At 39.8% G+C, this 20,208-nt stretch overlaps 1 protein-coding gene across 5 annotated transcripts in view; it reads right to left on the reverse strand.

The window, feature by feature from the left end:
* The window catches only part of rarab (retinoic acid receptor, alpha b), a 136,883-nt gene that overhangs the window by 37,488 nt on the left and 79,187 nt on the right, over window positions 1-20,208 (reverse strand). Inside the window, exon 4 of one of the 5 annotated variants that reach the window (XM_079819599.1) lies at window positions 12,192-12,297. The exons of the other annotated variants lie outside the window; for them this stretch is intronic. The gene's annotated coding sequence lies outside the window, so the exon portion shown is untranslated. The remainder of the gene's footprint in view (window positions 1-12,191; window positions 12,298-20,208) is intronic. 5 annotated transcript variants of the gene reach the window in all.

The following is a 20,208-nucleotide window of genomic DNA, read 5'->3' on the forward strand; positions in this document are numbered from 1 at the left end:
TAAAGAGAGTAGACAGACTCTCAAAATTAGAGATGAGGAAAAATCTGCTTATCATGGTAACAACTTGTTAATGGCTTAAAGATTTATGGTTAAAAACAATAATGGCCGTTGTAAACGTATGATCAATAAACATGTTGTTCTCAGGAGATCATACAGGGAGGCTATATTTATTAACCAGCCTATTAAAATTATAATCGGTTGAAATGTAGCGTTATCATTAGCAGAACTTGTATTTAACAATAGGCACACGCTGATCACCTACTGCTCTTCCAGTAAACCACCATGCTGTCTTCTGTAAAGAGCAGACACTCACTGACCCCATGACTGCTTTATCAATACAAAGTAAGGTAAACAACACATTGCAACACTATCTAGTTTCCCACCACAAAATCCATAGACGCTGTCTGGAGAGTAGTGTTCATAACAAGGCAATGAACACTCAGGCTGCAGCCCTACAGCATCCGTCAGCTCAACGCACCAAGGTTGCTGCCATCCGCTGATGGCTCCATCCATCAGTGAAACGACGTATTAGCCTCCCCTTATTTTCCGGCTTCAGCCCTCACATTTTTGTCCTTGACATGTAAGAGGTACCGTATTGATTTTTCACCATCTAAAATATTAGCCTGCACACAAAAGGCCGCTCATTCAATAAATACACGTTTATTAATGGGCAGTCCTTTTAATCCAACCAGACCCATATAAATCTGGCTATAAAACGGTCAGGGAGGGGTAAATGACTGGCTCTAAATAAAACTGCTTTACATTTGTGCCAGTTTAAATGTTTTGCACAAGAAGTAACACATCCACATACAGGTCAAGCGACTGTAATACTATACAAACAGTAAATACTGTTCAGGCGAAGTCACGTTTACTATTGTTCAGTGAGTTTTCTCAGGCAGAATGGAGTCATTTCAATAGGAATCCACACAATTGGGAATTTCGCGCGAGGGCGAAATATTTCACCATGCAGATTTTGCGTCGGTTTCAGTTGGTCAGGCGAATTCACCACATTGACCGACAGAAAGCTGCCTGGTTCGAAATAGACTTCTGTGTGATCAGTGCTTCATTCATCGCTACTCTATTGACAATAATGGACAATTTTCCTGCAAATTTTCAGGAAATGAAAAATGTGGCCGTACCTTTACGCATTAAATTTGACTCCTCCTAAATATTCCATTATCAAAACTACACAGCATTGAATAGTATTTAAGTAAAAAAAAAAAATAAACATGCTCACCCATTTCTCTACTACTATATTCTTTGTCTTTAACTGATTTAAATGATCTAGGTACACCAATAAAATACATCTAATTGTGTAAATGGAATCGTGTGACATTTCAAAAGAAAATAAGTCATAAGTAACTTTGCGTCTTGAAAACAACAACAGGCCAGCGTACTAAGCTGCATGTGTCGATGGAGGCAAATGACCTGAGATTCGCAATACCTTGAGACTGCAGGAGTCGAGAGGGGCAGTATATCAGGGGAGGAGGGGGTTGTATGGCGGCTGTTAGGAATTCAAAGACTTTATGGGGCTTTAGGAGGAAATGCATGAGCAAACCTGCTGGCAACTTGAAAGTGCGAGGCTATTTATTACCCTCAATCCACCTCCCCCACTTCACTTCCTCTAAATACGCATAAAAAAAGCTTCTTTATTTTCTATTAAGCTCGACTTCTTATCAATGGTGCATGATATATGTCGTTAGGAGCGGATGCACGTCCTCAAGAGAACATATAGCACAATGTCAATGCAGTTAGACTGAGCTTGGGAGGTGTTAGCATACTGATAGCATGTAGTTTAAAAGCTTGTTAATATTCTGTCAGTCACATGACCCAGTTTGTCCCAGAATGCCTGGCCCTGATGAACAGATGGGTGTTTGCATTGACTCACAATGCCTTTAATCTGTCTGATAGGGAGGGGCCATCATTCAATACTGTTACAATGAGCGCCTGTGCTGACTCATTATATAGTAGCACAGTAAGGATGTGCCACATGCTATTAACACCAACAAAGGTCAAGAGACGGATACCATTCAACATTCTCAACAGCGACAGCTTTTGAACTCCAGCTATATAAAAATGCATATGACAAAGTGAACCATTTTCCTATAAAATGCAATCACATAGGCAGTACGCTTAATCTGAGTGACATAACCTTGATCACAATCTCCGGACATGCACACTATTAACTCTTCTGTGAACCTCGCTGAAGCAATTTCCTGCAAGCGAGTTGAGAGGGTTATTTCTTATATAGTCATTAATAATAAAACGTCATAGCTCTTTGTGAATTATGGTACAATATAAATGCATTGAGAGGTATGTGCTGTTACTATTTGCCAGCTGATGCTTACCGCAGTGGTACAACATATGGTGGAGATTAGCTACCGTGAACCGTTCTGCCAGATGTGTAATGTAAGCGGGTGAAGGCTATTGACTAGTCCGCAGGGCCGCTGATGATCCTGATTGCTTGAGCAGTCCCGTCTCATTACTCTTGGCTCAAGGTCAAGGATTAAGTGATGAGAATAGATCCAGCCTCTTACTATCCTATGGTGACTTGTTTGTTTGAATGTGGGTTTGTGTACTTGAGGGCGAGTTATGCGAGACGTTTACATTGTCATTATAGATTTAGTCATACACACATTAGAAATTTGAAATGCAAATTTCAAATCCTTTCAACATTTTTTAAGACTTTAAAGTGATAGTCCACCTAAAAAGAAAATTCACGCCTTTTTTATTCTGTGGAACACAAAAGTCGACATTTTGAAGAATGCCTGAGATGTTTTATCCATACAATGAGAGTCAAGGTATAAAAGTCAATTTCCGCCACATAAGAAAATAAAATAATGTTTTAATGAAATATAATTATGAAAAAAAAGTGAAAATCGTGACATAAAAAGTTCAAATGAGATACTGTGACATGAGATAATTATGATTTATCAATATATATATATTTATTTATTTGTTTTTCTTATGTGGCATAAATAAGCTTCCATACAAAATGTGTTTAAAGTGTGGCGGGGTATTTCATGCATTCTGACTTATTTACTGTTAAAGAGTTGGATTCTCATGCTAAACATTAGCCTGGTCTTACCAGACTCTCGTACATTTAATTTGTACATAGAGTCTGGCCACTCTCCTTTGACAAGCGTTAACTTCCTTGAAGACGGGTGCTCTGTTGAAGTTTAAAACTATTGGATCTGCCCAGAGCCACACTGGATCTGCCATGACCAATCGCTAACGTTTGGTCGTGACATATGTCATCTCAAACTAGCGCACGACATCAACATCATCGTTCTCATCCACTCCCTCTGTTCGCTGATTGGAACGGTTAAAATTGGACAGGAGAAAACCAGAGAATATACTGCAATCCCAGATGGAGTACTGAAGGAAAATGAAAATTGAGCGGAAGTACGTAGGAAGGTGGAGCCAGGCTAGCTAAACATGGCCAAAATAAAAACATACAAGAATTTCTGTGCCAAATTCGATTCGAATACGTATCGGAAATTTTTTTTTGAGTATGGCCCTATATAGCGTCATAAAGGGTGGGATTCCTTGTACATCAACAAACTTCGTTCGGGTTACAGAAGCCGTCTGCAGTGTGGTCATTTTGTTTTTTCACCACAAAATCAACAATGTCAAAAAATAATTGTGTTCTGGTTGTGAGGGAAAGTTAACCTGAACAAGGTTAACTTTTTACTTGAGGGCGAGTTATGCGAGACGTTTACATTGTCATTATAGATTTAGTCATACACACATTAGAAATTTGAAATGCAAATTTCAAATCCTTTCAACATTTTTTAAGACTTTGCTTGTTTGGGAACAAGCTTCCCAAATAACCCAGCGTTAACAATGGATGCATTTTTTTTCCCGGAGCAGCAACAGAGTTCTGCAAGTGTGTTTGTTTGTTCCTGGTCATGAGTTGAAACCGCAGGCGATGAGTGAAACTGCATCAAATGTCTGTTTGTTGGCAATCGGCCCGTAAGTGCATATAAAATGTAAACAACATGAACGTATAGTGAATCGAAAGTTATCCAGGGATAATGCCATGATGTATTGTGTGGGTGTGCTCATGACTCTTTAACCCCACCCACTGCACGCCTCCACGAGCTTGGCTGTTTTCTGAAAGAATCGGTACAGCGTATCGGTCTTTTATAATAAAAATAAAGACTTTTCGAAGATATGAAGGATGCAATACTACTCTGTAGGTACTCAAGATTAACACGAGATTGGCAGAAACTATGTGTGTTATGCCTCCTTTAATGATGTTTTGGACACCATTGGCTTTAATTATGTATATGAACAAAGACTGTTTAAATGAATAGTCATTTTTAGGTGAACTATCCCTTTAATGCATCTTTACTTTCCAAACAAATTTGATATGTTATTTGATGGCCCAGATGATGGGCAGTTTCGAAATCTGCTAAGATTAAGGGGCGGCATGAGTGGTCAACTCCACTTCACCTGTCCCCTGGCTATGCATCATAACACCCTATTGACCTACTGACCTCTACTGACTCAGACAACAGATGAACAGCTCACTGACACATATGGCTATTTGTATTGGATCATTTGAGTATGTTCAGGACAGATATGCGTATGATTTGTCTAACTATGATTTATGTGTACATTACCATTTTTTCCTGTACTACAGTATATATAGACTATATAGTCTCAGCAACCTCATATTTAACAGCTCCTATCATGATATCGTTGGTCTTTTGCGATGTATAGTGACCTATATGAAGAATTCTCAGTCTTTTCACCAGTAATGGCCTGAGTGCAGATCGAGTGCAATAGGGAAATGTGCCGAGCTGGTTCAAATGTTAATGGTCCATCTAAAATCCCCTGCTTAGCCAGCAGGTTGGGGAACAAAAGCCCCATAGAGGTGCAGCTTGCAGGGTCTGGACATGACAAATGCGGCGAGACCGGGGCAGTGGTTGCTGTGGAGCTCTAGGGAGGGGAAAGTGGGGGCAGTGGAATGATCTACCAAACCCAAGCCTCATTGAGGGCATCGCATCAGGGGACAGCGGGGGTCACCCCATCATCATCACCATTTCAAAGAGGCTAAAAGCGAGGTGGAGCCGAGTACTGGGTGGGGGAGGTCTGTGACCCCGACCAGTGTCCCCGCGCTACTCCATCTTCTGCGGATGGTAACGGCATGAAAGAAAGCCCCATCATCTCTACTCCCATCACGACAGAGATATTGAGAGGCCATGAGACAGATAGGGGGCTTGTCTCTAAACAGGCCCATTACCTTGACACCCCCTAGAGGAAAGACCTTCACCCCCGACACTCTCGCTCTTGATTTCTCATTCTGGCTCCCTTTCACGTGGAGAAAAAAAAAAACACACAAAGGACCCAGTGGGACTGTGCTGTGATGATGGCCCTCGGGCAGGAAGAATCTGGTACATTACATAGATGGGCGGCCAAAACAAAAGCCAGTGATTTTTCCGTTTTAAGGAGTTCTGAGTCATCACACGCACAACGGCAGACCAGAGCCACATCCAGCCTTCCAGGCCACCAGCTCTCTATCTTATCAAAGCAGACCCACTCCCCACGGAGGACCCCATATCACCACACACAAGAACATCAAGCGGCCTCTGTGATAGTGCTCAGTCTTCACTGCCAGTGGCTTAAACCTAAGCCCCATGCATATCAAAAAGCCCTGAATGTGCTGGCCAAACCCCTGCTTTGCATATAGATACTGAGCCTATTGACATATCGATTCTCCTGGCCAAGGACCCATGAAAGCAACCGACGCAAATCCCCCCTTTAATCAGCGAAAGCCCCCTAAAGCGGTCTGAAGCGGGAACAAGAGCATGTCGCTCTGCTACAGTACCCTCACAATGGCCTGGCAAATGCGCCATTATGACTTGTTTGACCCTCTTCTCCAAGTGCACTGGCCACTTTGAGAGGGTAATTAACCCATCTTTCCCCCACCCCTTGATACAATTACAATAGAGACACAGCATTCCTCAAGCGCTCTCATGCACTTGCACTGGAAGACGGGGCAGACGGGGGCCGCCGACGGGTGGGTTGACAGCGACTCGCGGAGCACTGAGTGGCTGAGCACTTCAGAATAACCACAAAGAGATCACAGGTTCAGTCATTAAGAAGAAAATGAAGACGAAAATGTTAATGAGCTGTTTGGACATCAAATTAAGGCACAGAATAGATGTACTTTCAAGAAATGCTAGTTATGTCATACACTCTAAAAAAAAAGGTTCATGTTTATGGCACCAAAAATGGTTCTTGGCTCGTAATCATAGGGGAACCTTTTTAAGTGCTATATAGCACCAATTTTGGTGCTTCAGTGGTTCTTCAGCGGTTCTTCGACTAAGGTGCTATATAGCACCACTGACTAAGGTGCTATATAGCACCGCTACCATATACAGAACATGTTAAGATATGGTGCTATATAGCACCAAAAGTGGTTCCCCTATGATTACGACGAAGAACCATTTTTGGTGCCATATAGAACCATTTTTTTTAGAGTGTAGTGATGTGAAGCAAAGAAGCCAGCATGAATTGCTGTTTGCAACCCATTTTAATTCTGTAATGTGAAGCATTTCAAACAGGACATTCGACTGGAGTGTGAAAAGAGGCTGTTACATACCAGAATGAAGGAAGACTGAATGAGAGTTTGCTAAAACAATGCCTAAATAGCTATCTGGCTGTTGGTTAACTTTGGGTCATAGGTTTTCAAACTGGGGTCTGCAAGGGAGTGATAGGTGGTGTGTGGAAAAACAGAGGAAAAATAATGTGCAAGGATGAAAAATACAAAAAATTATTAGGATAGAATGTGGCATTATTATGGTTTCATTCTGCTTTCAAAAATCACAATTATTTAAATTCTTCAGGTTCATACATCTAACGGTGCTCTAATGGTCGGTAGAAAAGATATAGTATTAACTTGCATGAAAACATGGTTATATATTAGGCGGTCATCTAATTTGTAGATGTTTGGTTTCTGGGTTCAGATAAGTCATTCTAAATTGTCAATAAATAGGTACATGGCAACATTCGGTAGTCAATACGTAACATTTCCCAGTTTGACAAATGTTACATTGGAACTAACATGACATTGTATTTCTACATCTGCAGTACATGCAGCGGATGAATGGTCACAGAATCCACATTGTATCTGAAAGCGTGATATAAAGAGATCTCTCGCTCTATCCATTTCTAGTGTGCTTCTTGCATGCAGAATGAGTACCTCCGATAATCCACTCCTCTGAGGGAAATGCAAAGGGGGGAAAAGAGAGGAGATGAAAGAGGGGCTGGGTAGTTACGATGGATTACAGGCTCAGCGAGGCAGTGGGGGAGGCCAGTGGACTGATAATATTTAACCAGACCCGGGTGGACCATCTGGAACCACCCCCCTTCATCAACAGTCCAGCTCTCACATCTGGGTCCTCCTCTGAAGGAATAACTCACATTTGCCTTCAAATGAATAATGCTGTTTTTACATTATGTGGAAAGAATTCCAACACAACTTCGCTGACCTCATGCAAAACAATTCTTACATGATAACAGACACTGTAGATAACTTAATTAAGTCGACTTTCTAAAGTGCTCACACACACAACGCTCAAACATGTTTTAAGCAGATGTCACATTCTTAAACATTTCTAAAACAATCTTCAATCGTCTTCAGGACATGTTCTATTTTGAGCCCGTTTTTTCTTCCTTCATGCAAGTCCAGCAGTTTATACAATTAGTTAGGTTGGGATTCCCCCTAATTCTCCAGAGCAGCTGCAAACCCATGTGGGGGTTGGGTCATGAACAGGAACAAACACACTGACCCCCAGCCCAATTGGCCAGCCATTCTGATCCCCATTCCGAAAGCCACTGCACTTCCCGTCTCCAAACTCCAGTCTAAGAAAACAAGCATGCTGTCACTCTAGAAGCTCTTCCACATATTTCAGGAGACCAGATTCTTTTGGATGAGACGGAAGTTGGACTGGAGAATATGTGCACTGAGCTACACTATATTTCTTCAGTATAATTACAGCTCATTTTTGATTTACACACTGCATGTGACTCTATAGTCCACTTATAAACAAGAGTTATGCTTTATTGTCTTGTAAAGTCAAGTCTGTCTCCAATAATGTTAAAAATGTAGTGGGCCTTATCAATAAAAACAGATTTACCCTTTAATCCCCATGCAAATGCAAACTAATTTCTATGCAATATTTCTTGTTAAAGAAAGAACATGTGCTGACAGCTTGAGGAAAACAATTAATTAGGCAAAATCAGTCAAACGTCTGTTAATCCAACATTAACATATGCCAGTTTTAACAATGGAAAATGTGGTAGGAATGCTAAAGGTTGGGAAATTAAAGGTTTTAAACCTTAAAGGAACAGTTTGCAGATCAATTAGTCATTAGTCATGATTTACTCGTGTGCCCTCATGTCATTCCAAACCCATATGATTTCTCTTTTTTTCATAGTACACAAAAGGAAAGTGAATGGAAACAGTGTCCGTCAAGCTTCCAAATGACACATAAAGCACAGTAAAAGCACCATAAAAGAAGTCCTCATGACTCATGCATCATATTTTAAATTTTAAGTCATACAATCGTTTTGTGTAAAGAACAGACACAAACTTGCAACTCTGAAATCAACAATAAATTTGCCATTTGGCACTGGTTCTTACACGTGTTGTGACCGCACGTTATATTAAACCGAACACAGTGACATTAAAAGGTACCACATTTCATTAGAAATTTAACTTTTGACGCTTTTTTGTAATTATGAACCTTGACATTTCCATTCCCTATTCAGGATTCTTCAAAACATTACATTTTCTCTTCCACAAAAGAACGAAAGTCATACATGTTTGGAGCAACATGAGGGTGAGTAATGTTGAATTTTCATTGTTTTGGGGAATTATCCCTTTAATACACTTTAAAACTAAAAATGAAAAGTGAAAAGAGCTTCTGATTAACTTCTGTTTGGGTTCAAGTAACAGTTTGGTTCACTACATTACCTTCCTGAACACGGATCAGCACAAAGAAGAGAGGTCAATTGTGTTCGTTTTTTAGCCTCTTATGATATTATGCTTGTACAATAGCATCTCTGTTTAGGATCTGTGAATGAGTACAAGACTTCCTAATCAAATTCATTCAAAGTTCAGGAAATATTTAGCATGAAGATAAGAGCTCTGAAAGTTTTCTACCCATTGCACACACAGATTCTCAACTAATTATAAATGGAAGAAAGCATGACAAAAACACAACATCAACGTTCTCAATTCCTCCTGATCCATGCCAGAAGAAAAGCACTCCTGTAAATGTCAATACACCATTTTCACTTTGTCTTCAAGCCAAGACACGGAGACTCAAAAGGGCTGAGCTTAGCAAACTCATCCAGAATTTTTTTTTCTATTCCTTCGACTTTTTAAGTTTCAGTTATCTCCCAACTTACAGTAAACTTAACTCTTCAGACTATATCTGCTCAGCAAAAAAGTACCTGAAAGTTTTCAAGCGCTCAAGCCGTCAATACACATTGATGCTTTTGAAAATAAAAAAAAGTCTCTAGAGGAACGTAATAACGAATTTACAAGTCGAAACTATTAGCAGGCACAATTATGACAAAATCAGTTGGCCATGTATCAGTATGTTGTAAAAGATGGGATTGATGTGATACAAACTTCTAAAGATCAGTTTGATTGTTCCTGTGATTATGTGATTTAATCAAGGTTTTCAGTACATTCTATGATTGATCAACAAGTACTAACCTGAGCGGCTAAATATTAGCTTGTGCTTTGCAAAACTTTAAAAAGATTGATAGGCCTCTACTGAGAACATTTCTCAGTCGACCCATCTGTGCATATAAAATACTGTTTAAAAGTTTGTGGTTGGTCAGATCTTGGTTTTTGGAAGAAGTCTCTTCTGCTTACCAAGACTGCATTTATGTGATCAATAAAACCAGTAATAATGTGAAATATTATTACAATTAAAATTTTTAAAAGGTTATTTATTGCTGTGATAGCAAAGCTGAATTTTCAGCATCATAACTCGAGTCTTCAGTGTCACATGATCCTTCAATCATATATACACACTATGCATCCGGAAAGTATTCACAGCGCTTCACTTTTTCCCAATTTTGTTATGTTACAGCCTTATTCCAAAACTGATCTTTGCTCAAAATTCTACAAACAATACCCCATAATGACAACGTGAACGAAGTTTGTTTTAGATCTCCATCATCCGTAAATGGAAGAAGTTTGGAACCACCAGGACTCTTCCTAGAGCTGGTCGTCCGGCCAAACTGAGCGATCGGAGGTAATGGGGCCTTAGTCAGGGAGGTGAACAAGAACCTGATGGTCACTCTGACAGAGCTCCAGTGTTTCTCTGTGGAGAGAGAGGAGAACCTTCCAGAAGAACGACCATCTCTGCAGCGCTCCACCGATCAGGCCTGTATGGTAGAGTGGCCAGACGGAAGCCGCTCCTCAGTAAAAGGCACATGACAGCCCACCTGGAGTTCGCCAAAAGGCACCTGAAGGACTCTCAGACCATGAGTAACAAAATTCTCGGGTCTGATGAAACAAAGATTTAACTCTTTGGCCTGAATCGCAAGTGTCATGTTTGGAGGAAACCAGGCACCGCTCATCACCTGGCTATTAAAATGTATGTTCATTCTGTGTCGGATGTTGAAAGGTAAGGTTTGGTTGTCCTGACATGTGAAAAATATTAGCTAAATTCACACAAGCTATATGCATTTCATATATAATCTCAGACTTCAGCCCCAAAGTACATGTTATTCGTTTTGTACAATTTTATTTGAGCAGTTTCTAATTGTCAGTCTTCATTTAAAAAAAAAAAAGCACAGCCGCTGTCAGCTGCCACAGGGCAGAGTACAAAATCAAAGCAGATATGCTAATAGCAACTCTTGGACACAATTAGCGAAAAGGAACTCGCTCCATGTGCCACGAATGATTAGCAAATGAACTTTTCCTTTTGATGTAGAGGAAAGAGGCGGCTTATTCCTCCCTCCTTCCTGCCAGCCTCCTCAATCGGTTCTTTCCAGTACATTCCAGTGAGCTGGTGGACTGGCATGATTGATACAGACATGGTGGCAAATGGGTTTTGGCAATAGGTTTACCAGCCATTTATTAAATGAAATTGTTCCTAAATCAAGGCATCACATTTCCATTCTTTACCAAAAGAATATGGAATGGGCATTCTGAATGTATGGGAAAAACAAGCAGAAATCAATGATGGATTTGATGTCACAATCAGCTGTTTGAGAAATTTGCAGCTTATTGCCGTCAACCGCTGACAAATCTGCATCTGCTGTCGAGCCAGTGACTTCAAGTTCAAGCAGAGACACAAGTTGCATTTGCTCTCGCAGAAATGTCACCTCAATATCCGGCTTCAGAACGCCCCTGGCTTAAAACTGTCAGTAATATTTATAAAGCAAATCGTTATGCAACACGATCAAGAGAAAAATAATTGCTAAAAGCAAAGTTAACGCTAACGTTTTGACGGTTCTTTGTCAGCACAAGTTCTCCTGAAGCTAATATTTTACATAATTCTTGCACCATAAAACTTTTCTACAAAAAAAAAGGGATTTATTGGTACCAGACACAGAATAACTTCCTTTATTTTCACTTGATACTGGTTAACAAACAGATTAGAGGCTTGTAAGCCTGCATGTGTACAAAGGTGTTAGTAGATATATCAACGAGTTGAATTACTTTCATGTGAACAGTTTAATGTGAATATTCATTATGGACACCATCATAAGTGTCATAGTGTAGGACTTTTGTATTTGTGTGTATGTGTAAAATTGTAATTCCTTTACAGAAGCGCACGCAGTCAGTAATCTGTCATTAAGAGGACACTGCTGGTTCCTGTCATTGAGTCATGCCTTCACTAAATGAGGTCAGACTGATGTGTTGTTTTAATCAACCCAGCCTGCCTCCATTAATTATTCAGCACCTTAGTGGATAGAGAGCCCTACGGGCAGAGAAGAGGGAGGAGGAGAGAAAGAGAGTGAAGGGAGAGTTTACAACTAGACAAGGTTAGGATATAGGAGGAAATACAAACAGATATTGAGCTGGTAAAACAGGCAAAGAAACTGCATGTTAAAAATGCAGTATGCATATTTGGCATAAACACAAATATTAATACGAATATCATTTACATATATGCATTTGGCAGATGCTTTTATCCAAAGCAACTTACATTGAATTCAAGGTACACATTTGATCAGTTCTTGCTTTCCATGGAAATCCAAACCATGACCTTGGTGTTGTTAGCGCCATGCTCTACTGTTTGAGCGACGGGAAGGCTAATATCAGAGAAAAAGCACAAATTAAGCTTGAAATCACAAAGAAAGGGGAAAATGAATGATAAATATTCATACAAAACCAAGAGCTAAAAACACCCACAATCCACCTCACACTCAGTGTGCCCATCACACTGTCTAAGCCGCAGTAAATGTCAGCAGCCATGGAGTGTGAAAGTGTGAATGTGAGGTGTGAGGGAGGACGGCATTTGGGTCACAGGGCTTCACACCAGCCATCAGGCACAACAAAGAAACTCACACAAGAAACTCAAAGGACTTAATATGGCAATACACAACAATAAGATTTCACAGTAAGTGAATTGGTAACAGATTAACTAGGGATGCACAATACATCAGTGACCATTGGCCAATATTAGCATATTTTGTTAATTATCAGCAACAGTCTTAATTTGCATTGATTGGAAGCAAATCAGTTACATCGTGTACGAAGACCGACAGAAAATGAAAAGTTGAGATTTTCTAGACCGATATGGCTGGGAACTATACTCTCATTCCTGCGTAGTAAACAAGGAATTTTCCTGCCGTACCATGGGTGCAGCGGCGCAATGATATTACGCAGCGCCTGAAAATAGGCTAACTTCCGTCAACATAACCAACGTGACAACCTGCTTGCACAGAGAGCGTGCTGGGGACTATTTTCAGGCGCTGCGTAATATCATTGCGCCTGCTGCACCCATGGTACGACAGCAAAAGTTCCTTGTTTACTACGCAGGAGAGAATAGTTCCTTGCCATTTCGGTCTAGAAAATCGAAACTTTTCATTTTCCGTTGGTCTTAGTACATGATGTAACTATACACATCACAACATGTAAATAGGAAAATGTTGGCGTTATTTTGTCACTTATTGAGCAGTAGGCTAGCTGGAGCCATTTACCTCCAGTCTTTGTGCTAAGCTAGGCTAGCGGTGTGGGTGCGTCAGACAGAGTTATGGCATGTACAGAGATGAAAATTGAATGTATGGACTTATCCAACTCTGGGGGATACGGTGAATAAGCTAAAGTCCCAAAAAGTCAGAGTGTTCCTTTAAGGGAACCATGTCTTGTAACAGCATCTTTCGTGTGATGGATGCCTCTATTAAGTCTTAGCAGTGTTTAAAATTGTATTAAATATACTCCTGCAAACTCACTAAAAGAAAAAAATAAGTCCCACTCGCACACACACACACTGCAGTGATAGAGAGATACAAAAATATTCCATGCTTCAGCAAAAAATAAAGCCCGGCATAGAAAGGTGTCCTGCTGCTTTCCACCGCCCCTTTCTGTTCCCTTCTTTCCTCTCTTCACTTTCTCTGTAAGTACACATATCTCAGGATGGGGTCTGGAGATTTATGAGCTAAAGTGAGAAGTGGGCCAGAAAGCCCTCCCTGGCTCTGGAGCTGCTTTGCCGCCTCCCTCACGTCTTTTATTTCCATCCCTCCCTCTCTGGTTGCAGCGCTTTCTACTCACATTACCCTCTGTTGAGTGATAAACATTGTCTGTGGGCAGTAAATTCAGTCTGAGCCTGACAGGCCTCCAATAAACCAGTCTATTCTCTCACTGTGAGGAGGCTTTGGTCTGGAGGCCCACAGGAAGGGAATGCAGACACACACACACACATACACACACGCACATACACTGGAGATACGCGCACGCACACACACGCACATAAAGATAAACAAGTTAAGAGGGACAAGATACATGTGGCGTACATCATGCACATCAAAGGCACAAATAATGAACAAACAAAGGAGACACATTCATATACACTCGCACAAAGAAACAATGATCAACAAGCGTCTGATTAAAACTCACTTGAAAGAAACTAACCGGATATGCATGCATGACCAATGATCAAAAGCTTAGAAAGCCTCACTATACAATAAATGTTTATTAATCACACACGCAACGGAGTTCAAGTGATCAAAAGGTCCAAATTAAAAGCTAATTTCTTAAATTTGTCTTTATTTCTTTTTTATTGACCAGAATGGCATTACTGTTCTGCTTCAGCTCATTTTTATATCACCTAAAACCACAGTACAGCCACTTATGGTGGTTTACTCAAGGCAACGGGCTAACTCTGTAATGAGCGGTTAGATTACAATTTGGCAAGCAAATTTACACAGTAAAGGCAATACCACCTGCTGCACATTGAGCAAGTAAAACGCAAAGTGCCAGGCAGAAAGAAACCACACGTGAGTAAGAAGTAACAAATATCGGGCAAATTCACTACTTATATGCAAATTCATTACAAGTACTTGTTATACTTCCAGATTTTGACTGCACAAAGGATTTCTTTCCACACCTCTGATATATTTCATTAGCTTTTGTTCACTGAACTAATAATAGACAGATACATCAGTCTGATATTTAGACATGTTCAGACACATAAATGACAGTTCATTCTTCTATCAGTTGTATCAAAAATCTACCGTCAGCTTTCTGAACAGATCATTTATAATTTCACTTTTTTTGTGAATAGTTAATACATATCGTGTAAAATGAGTTCTTTAATTTCAAATTCTCATTTGCTCTCATGAAATGTCAGCTAATGGGCCCATTGTTCTCTAGATATCAGTATTGGCAACGGCCACTGAAAAACCCACATGGGTTGACAACTCGAATGAACCATGATGCTGACAAATGTTCTTATCTTACAATGTTCTGAAAGTTTGCAAAGGTCTAATAATGCCAAAGAATGATGACTGAAAGCAAACACTCTCAGAGGTCCAGCAGCACCACATGATGATTTACAGATGCACCCATAAACATCCAGCCAATAATGGAACGGCTTCTTCTCATCTACTGATGGCAGCTGACAATTACGTACATAGGCAATAAATTTGGGTGGTCGCAGGTGTGCTCCCTACATATACTGGTTCCTCCTGTCCACTTTGCGTCACACTAATTGCATGTTTTAAGCAGAGCTGTCTGCTGTGTCCATTTCTTTGATTGAAAGGGTGTTTATTGGCCACTCTCCACTGAAGTGGCCAGCACAGTGCTTGTGTAATATATACAATATAATAAGACACATTGCACATAGGCATTGTAAATGCTTTTACATAGAAATCATAAATGCAATTGAATTAATAAACATATTTTTTTTTATAAATATATCACTAAATATGAATACATATTATTATTATTAATATGAATAAAATATTACTATTTATTATTTAATTAGTTTAACCCTCACTTGACTACTAGAGTCAGACCTGCTGTATCAGCTCATCTGTCACAACATAAATCCTGCCTGCTACATACCAGCATTTCCTTTGTGTGTGTGTGTGTGATATGGAATGTAGAGCGGGTGGAGACTGTCACAGCTGGATTGGGAACATCTGTCAATGCAGGTTCAAAAATAACCTCTTACACACATAACAATGCGCTTCTGTGATTATACAGTACACTACTGCCAGTTCTGTATAATGAGACAAAACAAGAAGTGAAAGAAGGACTAGAAGCATGAAAATTACACCTGGTTGTAATTTCTTCAGTTTGACAAATCAAGTCAAGAGCTAACATAATGTGGGTAACAGTTTACAGTTTCATTTTTGAGTCAAATAAATCATTACAGCTGAGAAAACTTTAAAAAATGTGAAATGAAAACACTTGTATTTATATGAATGAGTGCTTCCGTAATAACTTACAGGAATGTTGTGGCCCACACAGGCCAGAATTACATGAGGAGGCTTTATGCAGCTTAACGCAAATGTTGAGGCATTTAATTATAGTGATCCTCTTCAATATGTGTGTTTATGTTGCACAAAGAGCAATTAAAAAGCGATCAAACACGTACTAAAGAGTCGGTGGCAGTAGTAGTGGTTTTGGCCACACTTGTGAGGACAAACGCTGATTATGTCACAGTCCCGCAAGCTCTCTTTTGGGGCACATGCAGTTCATACAAGTTTGAATTTTCCAACGACTGCTACCGAAAACCCAGAAAAAGTCCATAAAGGTTTTCTGTGAAGAAGGCCGAGTAAACAAGCGTAGGAAATCAACACGTGCTAAATCATTCTATAAATACACGCCCAAATAGGCCTATTAAATTGCTTAAAGAGTTAACGGCGGCAGGCTTCCCCCAGGGGCCCTGATTTACGGGACATTGTGTGCGTCTGTACTTGTGTGTGGCTATCTTTCTGAGTAAACACTATGTGTATGACAGCCTAGCGCCCCCTCTTTCTGCACTAAAAACTTTGATATGCATTTTTAGTTTCATCAATAAATGCAGTCCTTTAAAGCTCCGCAATGGCCTTGTGAAGTTATTTATGGCTGAAAATGGGGAAATCATAAAAAAAAAGTCAACCTTCAAACAATTTATGAATAAAACAAACAACGAATTTACACTATAAATCATTTTGATTTATCCCTCAATTCAAGAGAGCTCAATCACAGGACAATGTGCTAGTGGCCAGGGAAACTGATGATAAAGATTTGGCCTTCTATGGCTATGTCCACACTAGTGTGTTTTCGTTTTAATACAGCGTTTTAAAATGAAAATGATCCTCGTCAATACTGGCGTTTCCACAGCGTTTCAGAAACATCTTTGCCCACACTACACGACCGAAAACGCATGTCACATGACCTCTAATGCACACTGAGCATGCACGTACAAGTGAAAACAGTTGCTCCAATAAAATCTTGCCCCTTACGCATGTACGCAGCTGCAATATTATAAAATTGAAAAGTTTAACTGCGCTTTAACTAAAAAGGACAACAAAGTCACCAAAGCTTGCAGTTTTGTCTCCATGCCATATCATTTACATGGTCATCGAGGCTGGTCTGTTATTGTCCTGTCCCGGTGGCGTAATGGCCATATTATGGGGGCTTGACAAATCAGGGAACGATACATAATTATCCAGAAGACCCAATCAGGGGCTGGGCAGCCACAAATTATTTTTAATTGGATTCAGTGTTGTTATTGTTAACTAAAACTATTAAAAACCTTCAATCAATTGAAATAAAGCTTGAAGCACTTAAATTATTAAAACTTAAAGAAAATAAATTTAAAATCTAATAAAAGCACATAATATTATTAAAACTAAAATTGAGAATATAAAAATAAATGCTAATCTAAAATATTAATAAATAGTATAATAGTATATAAATAATACTGATTAGATAAAAATCAGTACTGAAAAAGAGTTCAGTATTAGTAATTAAAGTATGTTTCTATGCAATACATTCTGGGACTGCCTTCTCCATAAGGATGAAACGGTATGGACATTTCACATCACGATTATTAGTGACCCAAATTATCACGATTATCAATATAATCACGGTTTTGTTCAAATGAGATGAAAGTGTTCAAAAAGAACAGATGCACACACTTAAAACATAATGTCACCAATTTTGACCAAAACGAGGCATCCTAACAGGCAGAATAATTAATATTATGAAGCATTGTTTGCATGTATGATGTCACAAAACAGTTACAAAACAAACCTACTGGACCTACAAAGTGAACTTTTTTATTTATTTTTTTGCTCTTATTTCACATGATTGAATTGTGTATGTTACCCAAAGAAAAAACGAATTAACTTACTCTCTAAAACAACGTTCCTTTTCCAGTGACATCACCTAGGTTGTGTGGGCCGGTCCGTCTCCATTCTGGTATAGTACACAACATTTTCACGAGCCATTCAATCCTGATGTATAAAATCAAGTCCAGCCCTAAATTTTTTTGTCACCGAATATCCTGTCGCACTTCCATCCATCATCCCATTGTGGAAGTAATATGGGTCAGGAGCAAACGACAGGAGTGAATCAATGAATCTTTGTTTTATGATCAGCAGACATTAACTTTTCTTTTAACTGGACTTAATCTCGCTGAAGATGTGGATCATATACAAGCACACAAAAGCCTTTTTATGAGTCAGAAGCCAAACCACCTCAGCTGATACTCTAATTATGATCATTTAAAGTTACATAAAAGCAGCAGGCTGTACGGAGTGTGAAGACTTTTTCTGAGCGTACCAGTGAAAGTATGCTTTTCACACTCCTACAGTATGCTAGACTAATCAGATTTGATCCACACACACACACACACACACACACACACCTCCCTTTCAGTGCCAAGTGTTCACGCTTGCCCTCATTTCCAATACAAGGACTCGTGAAGGTCGAGGCTGTGAGCGAGAGATCAGAATAGGAGCAATAGCAGCAGTTACTTTAACAGGCTTTTAGCGACTTGGGAGTGCAGTTCTTTTAACAGTGTCACCCTGAGGCCTCTCCCAAAGGCATGATAAGAGCCTCCTGCTCTCAAGGGAATCACAGTGTCTCTCCCCAAGTAAGCTAAAACTGCCCTCCATCCTGCTCCATCATGATGGAGGTCCTCAATGTTAAATGTATTTAAGAGTGAATGTGACAGCTTTAGGTTGTCAGAACGATCCTTCTCTATGCACTTGAGCATGATTGTATAATGGCTGCTATTAGGTATCTTCAACTATGGCCACTTTTGGACATACATACATTAAAGAATACGTTTTCTGATCCGCCATAAACATTTCCATTACAGCAAAATTTCTATGACATAATCTACAACCTTTAATTATGCAATAGAAATGACATTTGAAATGTTTTGGGAGAAAAATGGTCACCTTGCCCTGCTGAAGCTAATTTCATAGATAGCTTTTTACATACACTCACCTAAAGGATTATTAGGAACACCATACTAATACTGTGTTTGACCCCCTTTCGCCTTCAGAACTGCCTCAATTCTACGTGGCATTGATTCAACAAGGTGCTGAAAGCATTCTTTAGATATGTTGGCCCATATTGATAGGATAGCATCTTGCAGTTGATGGAGATTTGTGGGATGTACATCCAGGGCACGAAGCTCCCGTTCCACCACATCCCAAAGATGCTCTATTGGGTTGAGATCTGGTGACTGGGGGGGCCATTTTAGTACAGTGAACTCATTGTCATGTTCAAGAAACCAATTTGAAATGATTCGAGCTTTGTGACATGGTGCATTATCCTGCTGGAAGTAGCCATCAGAGGATGGGTACATGGTGGTCATAAAGGGATGGACATGGTCAGAAACAATGCTCAGGTAGGCCGTGGCATTTAAACGATGCCCAATTGGCACTAAGGGGCCTAAAGTGTGCCAAGAAAACATCCCCCACACCATTACACCACCACCACCAGCCTGCACAGTGGTAACAAGGCATGATGGATCCATGTTCTCATTCTGTTTACGCCAAATTCTGACTCTACCATCTGAATGTCTCAACAGAAATCGAGACTCATCAGACCAGGCAACATTTTTCCAGTCTTCAACTGTCCAATTTTGGTGAGATCGTGCAAATTGTAGCCTCTTTTTCCTAAATGTAGTGGGGATGAGTGGTACCCGGTGGGGTCTTCTGCTGTTGTAGCCCATCCGCCTCAAGGCATCCGCCCCTAGAAATGGTTGTGCGTGAAAATCCCAGTAACTGAGCAGATTGTAAAATACTCAGACCGGCCCGTCTGGCACCAACAACCATGCCATGCTCAAAATTGCTTAAATCACCTTTCTTTCCCATTCTGACATTCAGTTTGGAGTTCAGGAGATTGTCTTGACCAGGACCACACCCCTAAATGCATTGAAGCAACTGCCATGTGATTGGTTGATTAGATAATTGCATTAATGAGAAATTGAACAGGTGTTCCTAATAATCCTTTAGGTGAGTGTATATTAAATACACACAAATAAATGATATGTTCATTATGATAAATGTAATGTTTCGCAGAATTGCAATAAATGTATAATATGGTCAGTGAAATATTGTAACAATTAACAGGTTTTTTTTGGAATATATGTTAAAATGTAATTTATTCATTTGAGGTCAAAGCTGAATTTTCTTCAGTGTAACATGATGTTATTTTTGAGGAAACCATGATGTATTTTTTCAGGATTCTTTGATTAACAGAAATGTTAG

The sequence above is a fragment of the Gobio gobio genome, assembly GCF_949357685.1.
Source record: "Gobio gobio genome assembly, chromosome: 1".
Lineage (NCBI taxonomy): Eukaryota > Metazoa > Chordata > Actinopteri > Cypriniformes > Gobionidae > Gobio > Gobio gobio.